Source organism: Elaeis guineensis, chromosome 5 (genome assembly GCF_000442705.2).
Source record: "Elaeis guineensis isolate ETL-2024a chromosome 5, EG11, whole genome shotgun sequence".
In the NCBI taxonomy this organism is placed as follows: Eukaryota; Viridiplantae; Streptophyta; class Magnoliopsida; order Arecales; family Arecaceae; genus Elaeis; species Elaeis guineensis.
The window spans coordinates 103,692,524-103,709,469 of NC_025997.2; the positions used below are offsets into that span (position 1 = coordinate 103,692,524).

At 31.6% G+C, this 16,946-nt stretch overlaps 1 non-coding gene across 1 annotated transcript; it reads right to left on the reverse strand.

Moving 5' to 3' along the window:
• Window positions 1-776: 776 nt before the first annotated feature.
• Window positions 777-883, reverse strand: LOC114912962 (small nucleolar RNA R71). Its single transcript, XR_003799004.1, has one exon. It is a non-coding gene; the product is annotated as a small nucleolar RNA R71 (small nucleolar RNA).
• Between the last annotated feature and the right edge of the window lie 16,063 nt (window positions 884-16,946).

The window sequence follows — 16,946 nt, forward strand, 5'->3', positions numbered from 1 at the left end:
AGAAAGTGCTTTTCAGTACTTATTTTTCAATCCTCATGGGATGATACTCTACTCATACACTATATTATTTGATCGATTGGTGTACTTTCCATAGCGATAGATTTGCATGCATCAAGTTTTTGGCATCATTATCGAGGATTGTGTCTTAAAGAATATTAAAATTACGATCCTTGCTTTACTTTAGAATTTTATTTTTAATTTTTATTTTTATTTTATTTACAGGTGTGTGTTCAGTGCATGACACATGCTGGAGATAGTGACTTGGTGCCACTTGATCCAGAAATAGAAAGGACAATCCCTAGATTAAATCGTGCTTAAGGAAGAAACATGGCAACTGAAGATCCCAACGATGTCAATCCGAGACTGGATATGGTGGTCGATGAATGGCAAAAGGCTATTCAAGCAACACATCACTCATTAAACAATTATATCACACCATCAATAATCAACATAGTTTCAAGCATTAGGAGACTATCCATGCAAGCAAACAACTTTGAGATAAAGCCGACAATGATCCAGATGATTCAGATGACTGTCCAATTTAGTGGACATATTCAGAATGATCGAATACCTATATTTCAATTTTTTTTGAACTCTGTGATACTTTTAAAATTAATGAGGTGTCGGATGATGCCACTAGATTGAGCCTATTCTCTTTTTTTTAATGTGACAAGGCTAAAAGTTGGCTTCATTCTCTTCCTATAGGTTCTATCACCACATGGGATGCTCTAGCTCAAAATTTTTTGGCTAAGTACTTTCCACCTTCCAACACTATAAAGATGCATAATGACATCACTTTTTTTGTGCAGATGGAGATGGAGTCACTATATGAGGCCTGGGAGCATTTTAAGGAGTTGCTAAGGAGATGTCCACATCATCAATTATCCATATGGCTTCAGGTATAAACTTTTTACAATGGTTTATTTTCTACTAATCTTCTGTGATTGATGCAGCTATAGGAGGTACCATTAATCAAAAAATTGAGGAGGAAGCCTTTGATCTGATTGATGCATCAATAGTTATCAGTGGCAAACAAATCGGATGATGCTAAGAAGATCCGCAGTTGTGCATGGAGTGGACAGCATCCCAACTTTATCAACTGAGATTGTAGCCCTTTGTGCTGAATTCAATAATATGAAGAGAGTAGCTATGCATGTATAGAGCATCACTTATGAGCTATGTGGAGGAGGACACGATACAAGTGACTACCAGACAGATAATCCCTTTGCTAAAGCCTCAGATACAGCTAACTATCTTGACAATTTTTTCAGGCCACAGCAGAACAATCCTTACTTTAGCACCTATAATCAAGGGTGGAGGCAGCATGCAAACTTCTTGTGGAACAATAAAAATGCAGCATGGCAACCAACCCCAGGATTTCAAGTACCTGAGAAGAAGCCTGATATAGAAGAGCTGATGGTTAAATTCATGCAGAACCAAGAAGAAGTCATGCGAAACTTAGAAACCAAGCTCACATAGAACCAAGAAGCCACCATCTGGACCTTGGAGACTAAGCTTACGCAGGATCAAGCAGCAGCCATTCGGAACTTGGAGATGCAAGTGGGTCAAATGGCTAAGATAATCTTCAGGAGACCACAAAGATCCTTGCCTAGCAATATAAAGACCAATCCAAGAGAGCAACTGAATGCAATCACATTGAGAAGTGGTAAAGAGCTGGAGGAGCCACATCAAAAGGAGGAGATTGAAAAGAAAACAATGATCAAGGAGCCAACCAATAGCAAGGAATAAGCAACTAAAGTCCATCGATCACCTAAACAACTAGCAGATGGATGGTCCCCGGGTATAAAATTTGTTGATCTAAATGTGAAGCACTATGAGCTGCTACTACCATTCCCTGAGAGATAGATATAGCATTCAGATAAATAATTTTCAATTTTTTTCAATATCTTAAAGAACTTACATGTTAATATTCTTTTTGTGGATGCTATCACTCAAATGCCTTGGTATGCTAAGTTTTTTAAAGAAATTTTGACCAATAAAAAGAAGCTGAAGGAGCATGAGGTAGTAAATTTGAATAAAGAATGCTCCACAATACTTCAAAATAAATTGCCATAAAAATTGAAGGATCCAGGGAGTTTCACTATCCCTTGTATTATTTGTGATTGTAGTTTTGATAAAATTTTATGTGATTTAGGAGCAAGTATTAATCTCATACCTTTTTCTATTTTTAGAAAGCTAGGACTAGGAGAACCGAAGCCCACCACTATCACTCTTCAGCTAGCCAACAAATCCATTAAGTATCCAAGAGATATAATGGAGGATATCTTGGTAAAGGTAAATAAGTTTATTTTTCCTATTGATTTTATTATTCTTAACATGGAAGAAAACTATGAGGTACCCCTTATCTTAGGGAGATCCTTTTTAGCTACTAGACGAGCTTTAATAGATATTCAACAAGAAAAATTGATTCTTAGAGTCTAAGAGGAACAAGTTACCTTTAATATTTTTAAGGCTATTAAACATCCTAATGATAATCAAACTTGTTTTCAAATTGATGATATTGATAAATTAGTTCATGAGTATTTTATAAAAAATAGGTTTGAGGACCCTATTAAGGCTTGCATTGTCCAATCGAAAGAGGGTTCGGCTAAAGATGAAAGTGCAAATGGAGCACATAAGATTATTACAGATCAGGTCACACATTCGACGAGCATATAGACCATGCTTTAAAGACTTAGAAAGATCGTCTACTCCTCTCCCAAAGCCATCAATTGAAGAGCCACCTAATCTTGAACTTAAACCTCTTCCTTCTCATTTAAAATATATTTTCTTAAAAGATTCTTTACACTTACCGGTCATTATTTCTTATTCTTTGATAAGTTTGATGGAAGAGAAGTTGTTGAGAGTATTGAAAGAATACAAGAGGGTATTTGGATGGACCATAGCAGATATTAAAGGAATTAGTATCTCAATTTATATACACAAAATTCTCATGGAGGACAACTATAAGCCTACGGTCCAGCCCCAAAGGAGACTCAAACAAAAGATGCAAGAAGTGGTTAAAATGGAGGTAATCAAGCTACTAGATGCAAGTACTGTTTATCTTATCTCCAATAGTCACTACAACAAAATAGGTTATTAGCGATAAAAATTTTTCGTTGCTAATAACCTATCTTCGTCGCTAATAGTTATTAGTGATAAAATTTTCATCGCTAATATTTCATCGTCAATAATCACATCGTTGATAATATTTTATGATGAAAAAAAATTTATCGTAAATAATCATTTATTTATGATGAAAAATTTTTATCGTTAAAAAAAATTATTTTCTCAAAAACTATTTATGATAAAAAATTTTAGTCATAAAAAAAATATTTGTAACAAAATTTAATATCGCTAATAAATAATAGATTAATAATAATAAAAATATTTTCATCACTATTAATATAATTAAATATTTTATTTTAAAATTAAATTTTTAAAAACTTGTAGCGATGAAAATATTTTCATCACTAATAAGCACATTTGCGATGAAAATTTTTCATCGCTATTAATTTAATTAAAAATATTTATAAAAATTAAATTAAAAATATTAATGATAAAAATTTTTCATCGTAAATATCTTTATTAGCGATGAAAATATTTTTATTCTTATTAATTTAATATAAAATTTTAATATTTTTAAATTTATTAAGAATTTTTTTTATGACCAATTTTTCATCATAGTAAAATATTTTTGGCGACCAATATTTCATTAAAAATAATTTCATTTCTAATAATTTATAAATATATTTTTTTAAAATAATTTATGAATATATATTTTTAATTTATATTTATAATATTTTTTATAATTTAAAAATAAAAAAATAAAAAATTTATATAATAAACTCATAAATAAATTTTATTATTTTATTATATTAAATTAAAATTATAAAAAAATAAAAATAAAAATAAAAAATTATATAAAGAGACCATCAAGTTTCAGCATCTACAGAAGGAGAACGAGTTGGGGAAGAAAAGTGCTTGAAAGAGCTCAGACCGACCTGCTGCTGTCTTATCAGCTGTATCATCTGCTCCATCTGTGCCATCCGCTCCATCATCTAGATTTGGAGCCGTTAATGCTCGTTGATGCGTGCAGCCAACTCATGAACTCGCTATCGATCCTCAGTAGCTTGCCTTTGCACCTCCGTCAGTCGAGCATCGTAGGCAGCATGGATGTTAGCCCTAGACGAGTGTGAGGATGAGGGAGCAGTGATCCCATACCTTAAACCCCTAACATAACAGGATCTCGTACCAAGCACCTGATCACAAATCTCATCATTTGTGGGTACGGTCGAGCCCTCAGAGATAGGTTGGGATCTCCTATCTATCATATGGTCCTGAAAATTAAAGTTATAGTTATTTTAATTTTATAATAAAAATTAGATTATAAATGAAAAAAATAATTAAAAAAACTTACAAAGAGCACTTGACTCTCCGTCATCCACTCTCCTGACCGTCACTGGTGGGTCTGCTGGTAGATATCGATCCTACCAGAAAACTCGTCACTCTCAGCATCTCTCTGCAATTTGAGAATAATTAATTAAAAATTTTTTAAATAGCTAGAGAATTATATACTAATTAAAAATTACTTACTATCTGCTCCATGTGACGAGCGAACGACCTCGAACCTCTATAATGTGGTACGATCTGTTTCATCTGATTCACGATGTTCTGGACACATCTTATCTGTATAGTTACCAGTCAAATTAGTAGATAACAAATTTAATTTAAGAATAAATGATTCAAAATTTAAACTCAAAAAAAAAGTTTGGATGTCTCCAATACTCTAGAGCGAGGTTCTTCGATGGACCTCACCCTCACCTCACTACCAGTGGAGACTGATCTGAAATAATAATAAATAAATCATTAATATGATAGCTATTTAAATAAAAAAATCAAATTTTATTATATAAAAAAAATAATAATATCACTCGAACCCACCTCACTCGAATCCATCTCATTGAGACCTGCTAGTGCAGGACCTTCTGATGACGGAACCGGTGCGATAGTAGAAATCGATGAAGGTGCCTTAGCCTCCGAGGTAGACAGCGAACATGAACGTCATCGTTTATCTTCTGGTGCCATACCTATAATTCTTGATATATAAATAAATATAATATTAAATAATAATAACAAAAACTATAAGTAGTTGATCATGTAATAAATATAAAATAAATTTATGCAACAAATATAAAATAAACTATAAGCAGTTGAGCATGAAAAATAATATTAACGCAAAATAATAACATGAAACCTAATCTTGAGGACTCGATGATTTTTTATTTTTTTTAAATATTTTTTACCTAAATTTTATTTTATAATTTTTTATTTTTTTCTAAAATATTTTTTACCTAAAAATATTTTTTTCTTAAATAATTTTTTTCTTGAATGAGCTTCGAACTTGGCCTCCCATGGCCCTACTCCCACGATGCCGGCGCGTCACACACCCCGTACTGCCTGGACTCGGCCCCCCCGAATCCCGCTTCCATTATGCCGGCATCGATGCCATCACACACCCTGCGTCGCTCGGACTTGGCCTCCCACGGCCCCCACTCCCACGATGCTGGCACTGTCACAGACCCTGCACTGTCCAGATCAAATCCCAATCTGGATCCCAATCCGAATCGAGGCCTCGACTCAGATCTCGACCTCGATCCAATTCGGATCATGATTTAGATTTTATTTTTATTAATCAAATAATAAAATATTTGATTAATATTTTATTTTTTTATTTTTTTATTTTTTTCTTTTTTTCCCCCTCCTTTCTCTCTTCCCTTCCCACTGTGCAAACCCCTCCCTGCAGCCGCCCCCTCCCTGGCCCTGTCTCCACCGGTGACAGCCTCCCCAGCCCCGTCTCCGTCACCGTCGACCACCCCCTCCCCGACCCCATCCCCCAGGCTCCATCCCGCCCCCCACCCTATCTTGCATGCCTACGCCCTAGATCCCCTCCCCGCCAGCCGACAACCTCCCTGTTGGCCGACCCCCTCCCCGGCCCCATCTCTGTCGCCGCCGGCCGCCCCCTTTCCGGCCCCATCCCCCCTTCGGGCCCATCCCGCCCCGCTCCTATTTGATTCCCACCCCCTCCCCACCGACCAACCCTCTCGGGCCCCATGGTGCCACCGACGGCCCACGGCACCCCCCCCCTCCCCGTGGATGGCTCCGCCCCCTGGTGGCCCAATCAACAAGAAAAAAAGTTGAAAATCTTACCTCCAGCGGATGGCAGATGGCGGGCGCCGCAATCGACGAATGCGGTTGAATGGTAGATGATGGCAGTGGAGAGGGGCTCACTGGCGAGAAGAGATGGAGGGGAGGGCACAGAAAGAGGAGAGCTTAGAGAGAGCAAGAGAGATCAGGGAAAGAAGAGAGGGGGGGAATAAGGGTTTCATGTGGTTTTGTGCGAAGAGACGTCGATTTGACGTTGATTGAAAGTAGGAGTATTAGCGATGTAATTTTTTTATAGCTAATAACGTTATTAGCGATGGAAGCTAATTTTCATCGCTAATAATTCAAAAAAAAATTATCCGATAAAACAAAATTTATTTGTGATGAAAAAAATTTTCGTCGCTAATAACATTATTAGCGATGGAAAAATAATTTTTATCGCTAATAATTTTCGTCAAAAAAAAACCTATTTTCTTGCTAAAAAAATTCCCTTACCACCAAAAAAATTTCTTCGATAAAAAACTTTTTTCATAAAAAAAAATTATTTATGATAAAAAGAATTTTTTATCACTAATAACATTATTAGTGATGAAAAAATAATTTTCATCACTAATAATTCCCATCATAAAAAAAAAAATTCCCCATTTTCCCACTAAAAAAATTTCCTTCCCACCAAAAAAATTTCTTCGATAAAAAAATTTTGCCATAAAAAAAAATTATTTGTGATGAAAAAAATTTTTGTTGCTAACAACATTATTAGCTATGAAAAAATAATTTTCATCACTAATAATTTCTATCAAAAAAATTATCTCTATTTTTTAAAAAAATTATTTATGATGAAAATAAAATATTTATTTATTAATTATCTTAATAGCAACAAAAAATAATTTTTATCACTAATAATTACTATCAAAAAATAAAAAAAATATTTATGATGAAAAATATTCATCATCAACAATATTATTAGGAATGAAAACCAAAATTTTGTCATCAATAATTCTACTAAAAAATAAAAAATTACCCACTAAAAATTTTTTTCCTCTTAAAAAATTTTGTAAAAAAAATTATTTGTGAGGAAAACTAAATTTTAGTTGTTAATAATCTTATTAGCAACGTAAATATAGTTTTTATCAAAAATCATTTTTGCAAAAAAAAATTCTCCAATAATAATTTCATAAAAATTTAATTTTAAATTTTTCTCACTAAGAAAATTTTTTATCCAAAAAATTTAACAACAAAAAATGATATTAAAAAATATTCATGATGGAAAATAAAATATTAATAAAAAAATTATATAAATAGTTAATTTATAATTTTTTTTTAAAAAAAATTATGTATATAAAAAATTATGTATGTAAAAAAATTATGTAATCATGTACCGTTGGATGAGAATCATTTTTCTAATGATAGTTTATAGATGTTAACTAACAATCATCGCATACCAATTAAGACCATGAATGCACTCTTAAAAAATAATATTGACGGGCCCAGCAAAGGTTTTCTGCATTCGGTTTAGAAGTATATGACACAATTTAGTCCATCGAATAATTGATAAAATTTTATTCTTTATACAGTTGGAAGTTGATATTTTTTCTGAATCAAATTCTTTGCATTTAGTTTTCTGAGGTGCTTTGCTCCTAGATCTTATAGACAGTTGATTTGATTGTGGGTGAAGAATTTTGTTGTATCATCCAACAAAATCTGGATACTAGAAGAATGATTCTTTTTTAGTATCGAAAGTCATTTTTTTAAATTTATGATTTTTTAATTATTAATGATGAAATTATTTCATCATAAATAATGAAGTATTTACGATATTTTCTAGCATTTTATTGTAAAAAATCTATAATTTTTATATTTTTTAAATTTTTTATTTTTTTGAAAATATTAGTGATGAAAATTTAATTTTTATCATAAATAATCAATAATTTTTAAATTTTTATTTTTTTAAATATTAACGATAAAATTTTTTATCATAAATAATTGAGATCTAGTACCATGTTTTAATGTATAAAGATCAAGTACCATGTAAATAACCTTTTTGTAGATCATGTTTTAACATATAAAGATTCAGTATCATCTCCTTTCTATATTTTTGGATGGATATAAGGTCTTTGTACTTTGTGACCTTTGGTCAGTCCATAGAACCAACAACCTATACAAAATTGAGCAATGAGACAGATTCAGAGAAACTTAAAGATGAAAAGTATTATCATAAATAATAGACTATTTATGATAAAAAATATATTTTCATCACATACACTAAGTTATCTACGATGCAATATTTTCATCGTAAATAATCTATAATTTTTATATTTTTTTAAAATTTTTTATTTTTTTTAAATATTAATGATAAAAATTTTTCATCGTAAATAGTGGAGTATTGGCGATAGAAACTAGCTTTTTGTCACCAATACTTAAGTATTTATGATGTAATATTTTTGTCGCTAATAATCTATAATTTTTAAATTTTTAAAATTTTTTAATTTTTTTCATATATTAGCGATGAAAATTTTTTATCATAACTAATTAAGTATTTATGATAAAAATTTATTTTTCATCATAAATACTCTACTATTTATGATGTAATATTTTCATCATAAATAATCTATAATTTTTGAATTTTTAAAATTTTTTATTTTTTTATGTATTAGAGATGAAAAATTTTCATCATAAATAATATGATATTTATGACAAAAATTTAGTTTTCACCTCCAATACTCCATTATTTATGATATAATATTTTTATCATAAATAATTTATAATTTTTGAATTTTTAAAACTTTTTATTTTTTTTAAATATTATTGATGATAAATTTTTATCATAAATAATTGGTATTTGCAATGAAAATTTAGTTTTCATCGCTAATACTCTATTATTTACGATGTAATATTTTCATCATAAATAATCTATAATTTTTAAATTTTTAAATTTTTAAATTTTTTTATTTTTATTCAAATATTATTGATAAAAATTTTTTATCATAAATAATAAAGTATTGGTGATGAAAAATGACTTTCCATCACCAATACTTTAGTATTTATGATGTAATATTTTTATCATAAATAATCTATAATTTTTAAATTTTTAAAATTTTTAAAATTTTTTATTTTTTTTAATATATTAGCGATGACAAACTTTCATCATAAATAATGAGATATTTATGATAAAAAATTAATTTTTATTATCAATACTTCATTATTTATGATGTAATATTTTCATCATAAATAATCTTTAATTTTTAAATTTTTTAAATTTTTTATTTTTTTCACATATTAGTGATGAAAATTTTTCATCATAAATAACCAGTATTTATGATGAAAAATAAGTTTTCATCATAAATACTTATATTATTTATGATGAATCTATTTTCATCATGAATATTTGAAAATTTAAAATTAAAATAAATATTTTATTATTTATGATGATTAATTTTATCATAAATAATAGGTATTTATAATAAAATTTTTTTTTCATCATAAATATGAAGCTATTTACGATGAAAAATAATTTTTATCATAAATATTTTATTATTAGCAATGAATTTAATTTTTCATCATAAATAGTCTTATTGGCGATAAAAATATTTTTATCATCAATAAATTCATCGTAAAAACTTTGTTTTCTTATAGTGAGTTCTTGAACGAGTCCTATTCAAGTAGTTCCTAAGAAAGGTGGGATTACCGTAGTTTAAAATGATAAAGATGAATTGATTCCCATTAGGACTGTGATTGGGTGGAGAGTATGCATGGATTATATGAAATTAAATGATGCAACTAGAAAAGATAACTATCTTCTCCCATTCATAGATCAGATTTAGAAAGATTAGCTAGGCATGATTTTTATTATTTTCTAGATAGTTATTCTGGTTATAATCAAATTGCCATAGCACCTGAGGATCAAGAGAAAACTATTTTTATGTATCCTTATGGTACATTTGCTTTTAGAAGAATTTGATTTATGTAACATATCAGCTATCTTTCAAAGATATGATGGCCAATTTTCACGATATGATTGAGGATTTTCTTGAGATTTTTATGGATGATTTTTCTGTCTTTGTGTTTACATTTGATAAATGCCTGCATAACTTGTCTCTTATTTTACAAAGATGTGAGGACATTAATCTTATCTTAAATTGGGAGAAGTGTCATTTGATGGTATAGGAAGGCATAGTGCTCGGCCATAAGGTCTCCCATAAGTGGATTGAAATGGATAGAGCTAAAATTGAGGTGATTGAAAAGTTGCCTCCACCGACCTCAGTAAGGGTTGTTAGGAGCTTCTTAGGACATGCTGGATCTACCGCTGATTTATAAAGGACATCTCTCAAATTTCTACACCTCTATCTAATTTATTGTGTCAAGATGTTCTTTTTCATTTTTCTAATAAGTGTTTGTAGGCATACAACACCTTCAAGGAGAAGTTAGTCACGACACCTATTGTAGTGGTACCAGATTGGTCCCTACCTTTCGAGTTGATGTGTGATGCTAGTGATACAGCTGTAGAAGCAGTTCCTAGTCAGAGAAAGGATAAGATTTTTCAGACTATTTACGATATCAGCTGTACTTTGACAGAGACTCAATGAAAATATGCAACCATAGAGAATGAGCTCCTGGCAGTAGTATTTGCTTTAGATAAATTTCACACTTATCTTATTTTATCTAAAGTTATTGTATATACTGATCTTGCAGCTTTGAAGTATCTCCTTGCCAAGAAAGATGCAAAACCCAGATTGATTAGGTGGATTCTTTTGCTACAAGAGTATGATTTGGAGTTCAAAGATAAGAAGGGTACAGAGAATACAATGGCTGACTACCTCTCAAGATTGTAGAATGTCACAGAAAAGGAATTGGTTACCTGTCCCATCAAGGAGGAATTTTCAGATGAGCACCTCTATGCTATCATAGGTAGAAAATTTTCATGGTATGCTGTTATCATTAACTACCTGGTTGGTAAGGTTCTCCCACTTAAATCTTTCCTGTCAACAAAAAAAAAAGATTTTTATCCATTGTCAAGTATTATTTTTGGGATGAACCTTTCTTGTACAAGTGTTGTGCAGATCATCTCATTAGGAGATGTATTCCAGAGGAAGAGATGGAGAAAATTCTACACCATTATCATGACCATGAGGTAGGAGGATATTTTGACCCAACTAAGACAGGCCATAAGGTTATTCAATCAGATTTTTATCGACACTCTTTATTCAAAGATGCTCATTCTTATGTCTCTTCATGTGATCGATGTCAAAGAACTAGAAATCTCTCTGGGAGACATGAAATATCTTTAAATAATATTCTTATTTGTAAAATTTTTTATGTTTGAGGTATTGACTTCATGGAACCTTTTCTTAGTTTTTTTTCAAATTAATATATACTTGTGGCTATGGGTTATATTTCAAAATAGATAGAAGCAGCAACTTTTCCAACAAATGATGCTAGAATAGTTGTCAAATTTTTGAAAAAGAAAGTCTTTACACGTTTTGGCACTCCTAGGACAATCATTAGTGAGGGGGTCACATACTTTTACAATATGCAATTTGAAAATTTTTTAAGCAAATATGGTGTCACTCACAAGGTAGCTACCCCATATCACCCACAAACAAGTGGTCAAGTAGAGGTATCCAATAGGAAATTAAAGAGAATCTTAGAAAAGTTTGTAAGTGCATTTAGGAAAGATTGATCATTAAAATTAGATAATGCATTGTGGGCATATAGGACTGCATATAAAATATCCATTGGTATGTTCCCATATAGGCTAGTCTTTGGTAAGGCATGTCACCTCTCTATTGAGCTAGAACATAAAGCATATTGGGCAATGAAAATTCTTAACTTTGATATGCAAGATGCAGAAAAGAACAGATTGATGTAGCTGAATGAGATGGAGGAATTTCACCATGATGCCTATGAAAATATCCGGATTTACAAAAAATATACTAAGAAGTGGCATGATAACAACATTATAAAGAGAGAATTCTATGTGGGATAGTAAATTCTCCTGTACAGTTCATGGCTACATTTATTCCTAGAAAAACTGAAATCAAGATAGACAGGTCCCTATACAGTTACTAAAGTCTTCCTATATGGAGCAGTGAAGATCTCTCATGAGTCAAAAGGTACCTTCAAGGTTAATGGACACAGGTTGAAGCATTACATAGATGGAAATTTCAAGGGAGAGAAGGAAGCCCTCCAGTTGCAAGATCCAGCTTAGAGCCCTATGAGAGTCAAGCTGATGACTATAAATTAGAACTACTAGATTGGTTGTTTCTTTCCCTTTTACTCTTTTAGTTTGATTTTTTTCTTTTAATTTTTAGTAATGCCTTGTTTCTCTTTTACTACTTTAGTGTATTTTCATTTTTACAGAGAAGATAAAGCTCATGCCTGTTTGGGGGTACAAGGATCACATTACATCAGTTGGACACATACCCACAAATAGGAAAGTTATCATTTTTCTCTTTGCTCTTCATTTATTATTTTTAACATTGAGGATAATGTTACTTTTAGTTTGGGGGGTGGAGAATTATTTTAATCCTCAATTTGGCATAATTTAAAAAAACTCAAAAACTCAAAATTACGTGAAAATCCTAGAGCAAAAGGAGATAAATTGATGTTTTAAGTCTCAAATTTGTATATTCTTTTCTTAATTTGAACATCATGAATATGTGAATAGGATTGTCATAGATTTTTGATTAAAGAAATGTGGAGAACCCACACTTGAAAAATTACATAATTCTTTTGTTAATTCTATCTAGTTTATGAATGATGGGATTCTTTGAGCACATATAACCTTGATCTTGTGAATTGACTATTATTTGGTGATTGATTGTATAAACTTTATGAGTATAATAGGATACTCTAGAACTTATTTTATTACACTCGAGGTGAAATCTTAGAAAATTTATTAACTTAGAAATGATTTAGGCATTCTTTGACATGCTTAAGCCAAAAAGCCTACCATATTATATTGTCACTAGTTATCCCCTTTGAGCCTTAATTGGAAAGAATTGGCCTATGCCAAAAGCATAGGGAGGACCACCATTCGCTTTTATTGTTAGCCTCACTAACTTACCCTCTAACCTAAAAAATAAATAAATTACCTTTTAAGAGAGCTACAATGGCTACAATGCACAATTATGAGTTTCTTGGAGAATGTATATGAAAAGAGGTGTGGTAATGATACATTTTTATGGTGGAAATAGATGAAAAGGGGCAAAAAGGGATCAAAGGGCATTATTTCAGTAGAAAAATCAGATTCGAGTCCCTGTCAAGCCGACTCAATCTTTGTTGAAGCTGATTCTAAAAGAAAAAGAGAGAAAAAGAAAAGAAAAGGAGAGAAAAGAAGAATGCTGCATTTTTGGTGCTTATTAATTGTGTTAGCTCTCTTGCTTTTAATTTTTCCTTATCCTTTCTTTGGCAGCCAATACCATGAGCTCTATTACAACCTAATAAAGATCTCTTGATCTAAGTTAATAAGATTGCCTACATTAGTAGAGAGTTGTGAGAAGAGCAAGCATATGGAGTGTTCATATTCATTATTCATGAGTTTGTATGATTATAACTGCATGCATGTAAGAAATTGGGGATTGGTTATTCACACACACACCTTAGATTTCATAATTAGATGTTATTAACACTTGAATTATAAAAATTCTTGATTGAGTTCTATATATTCTCTTGAATCATATCTATATACCATCTTTGAAGCATGGAAGTGAATATCAGATTGAGATTAGGATGCATAAATATGAGCTCATCTATTGGTTTATCATTCTTTTTGCTCGAAGACGATCAAAGCTTAGTTTGGGGATATTTGATAAGCTTATATTTATACTATATTTTCTTACCCTTATTTACTAAGTTTTGATTTATTTTGATGAAAATTGCACTCTAATGTAGGTGTATTTTATATTCCAGGAAAGAAGTGAAAAAGAAGCAAAAATCAACCAAAATCACCCAATAATCAGCTCAAAATAGCCTTTGGTGCACCATGAACCTGCTGCTCGATCCACGAGCGATCCATAGAAAAGGGCGCATCTCACAGGAAGGTGCATAGATCATGGCACATCGGGTCCACACACGATCTATGGGAACAATGAATTTTGGTTTTTATCGCGGTGCACGGGAATGAATTCGGGAGTGGCTGAGTTTTGTGCTGATCAATGGTCCAAATTGATTTTTATGCCTGATCTAGTGGTCATAGTTGATGCCGATCGGGAAAACTAAATAGAAGACTTTGTGAGAAGAGCAAGCATATAGAGTGTTCATATTCATTATTCATGAGTTTGTATGATTATAACTGCATGCATGCAAGAAATTGGGGATTGGTTATTCACACACACACCTCAGATTTTATGATTAGATGTTATTAACACTTGAATTATAAAATTTTTTGATTGAGTTCTATATATTCTCTTGAATCATGTCTATGTACCATCTTTGAAGCATGGAAGTGAATATCAAATTGAGATTAGGATGCATAAATATGAGCTTATCTATTGATTTATCATTCTTTTTGCTCGAGGATGATTAAAGCTTAGTTTGGGGATATTTGATAAGCTTATATTTATACTATATTTTCTTACCCTTATTTACTATGTTTTCATTTATTTTGATGAAAATTGCACTCTAATGTAGGCGTATTTTGTATTCCAAGAAAGAAGTGAAAAAGAAGCAAAAATCAACCAAAATCACCCAATAATCAGCTCAAAATAGCCTTTGGTGCACCATGAACCTGCCGCTCGGTCCACAAGCGGTCCACAGAATAGGGCACGGCTCACAGGAAGGCACAAAGATCGCGGCACATCGGGTCCACACACGATCTACAGGAACAATGAATTTTGGTTTTTATCACGGTGCACGGGAATGAATTCGAGAGTGGCTGAGTTTTGTACTGATCAATGATCCAAATTGATTTTTATGCCTGATCCAACGGTCACAGTTGATGCTGATCGAGAAAACTAAATAGAAGACTTCATTTTTGCATGATCCAATGGATGAAATTCAATCTCACGCCTGATCGGATGGTCCACAATGATTCTGACTGAGATAAGAGCTAATCAAGTGAGATCTGGAGTGTTCAATCATGATTCGACGATCAAAAAAGAGGATGCGGTTGGGACATGAATTTGAAGGGTTTTGAAAGTCCGTGGATTACCAAGATTCAAGGAAAATTTGCATATATAAAGAGGCGAGTTCTAAGATGACCAAAGAGTAGATAGAACAGAGACCTAACGCCCTCTTTGTTTCCCTTCTCTCTTCATCTTCATGTCCAACCTTCTTTCTACCAATTTTCTTCACACCAAGAGCAAGGAATTAAAGCAAAATTCAACAACAAGCAATACCCTGTTTGGAGTTTATGATGGTCTTTATTTTATTTGCTGTTTTTATTCTTTTCATCATGAACTAATTTTATTTTGCTCAGGCTAAAGTGTAGCTACTCTTTTAATACAATATTTAGTATAATTGAATTGTAGAATTATTTTTGTTTATGAGGAGTATGCAAATCTATTCTTAATACTTTTAGATTACTGGCCATCTTCTAATTATTTTGATGGGCATAGATGATATGGATCAAGTGATTCTATGTCAAAGCTTCTTGATTTGTATACCTTGTGTTTGAATTTGATTAAGGTTCCTATGCATGCGGTAATTTTAGTATGCTTTGGATGCAACGTGTTTGAATTAGAGGGTTTCATAGAGATTAATGCATCATTACTAATTTAAATTATATCTGGACCAAAGGATAGTTGATAAGTATTGATAGTTTTGCTATGCCTAGATCAAAGGATAGTAAATATCTTAGAAAACTCTGTCGTCATATCAAACAAAAATTGATCTAATTTGCATGATTATTTGAATAATGTATTGATGGAGTTGGTGAACCAATTGCCTTAGTGTTTCTTTGATCTTGGTTTTAATCCTAAAAATCATATCCTTTTTGTTCTCTTGCAATTTCTTAATTGTTTCTTTATTTTTCTTTATTTTTTTTATTTTCTTATAAATTGGTTTTCTAAATAAAATTTAGGAAAGTGCTTTTCAAAACTTATTTTTCAATCCTCATAGGATGATACTCTACTCATATACTATATTATTTGATCGACTAGTGCACTTGCCATAGCGATAGATTTGCACGCATAAGTTCTCTACTAGTTGTTGATCTCATGATCAAGAGATAAAGATCATGACAACACAATTGAGAGGTTCACTTGCCGAAGGACAATCCATCAACAGACCACCACTCTTCAATAACATAAATTACACATATTGGAAAGCTCACATGAGAATTTTCATTCAAGCTCTTGATTATAATATATGGAGTGTCATAATCCATGAACCACAAATACCCACCATTATAGTCGATGGCATTAGCGTCTCCAAATCTGAAAAAGAATGGAGTGAAGAAGATAAAAGAGCAATTCAGCTAAATACTAAGGCTATGAATATTTTGTGTTGTGCCTTGGATGCCAATGAGTTTAATCAAATTTCTACTTGCAATTCAGTAAATAAAATTTTGGATAGACTTGAAGTTACACATGAGGGCACAAATCAAGTAAAAGAATAAAAAATTAATATGCTAGTGCACCAATATGAGCTTTTCAAAATAGAATACATTAAATAGATCACTAAAATGTTCACATGCTTCATCAATATCATTAATGGTACTTGATAGAGAATACTCTAATAGTGATTTGGTGAGGAAAGTTCTTAGGTCTTTGCCAAAGTCTTGGAATGCGAAAGTGACCGCAATACAAGAGACAAAAGACTTGAACAAGCTACCATTGAAAGAG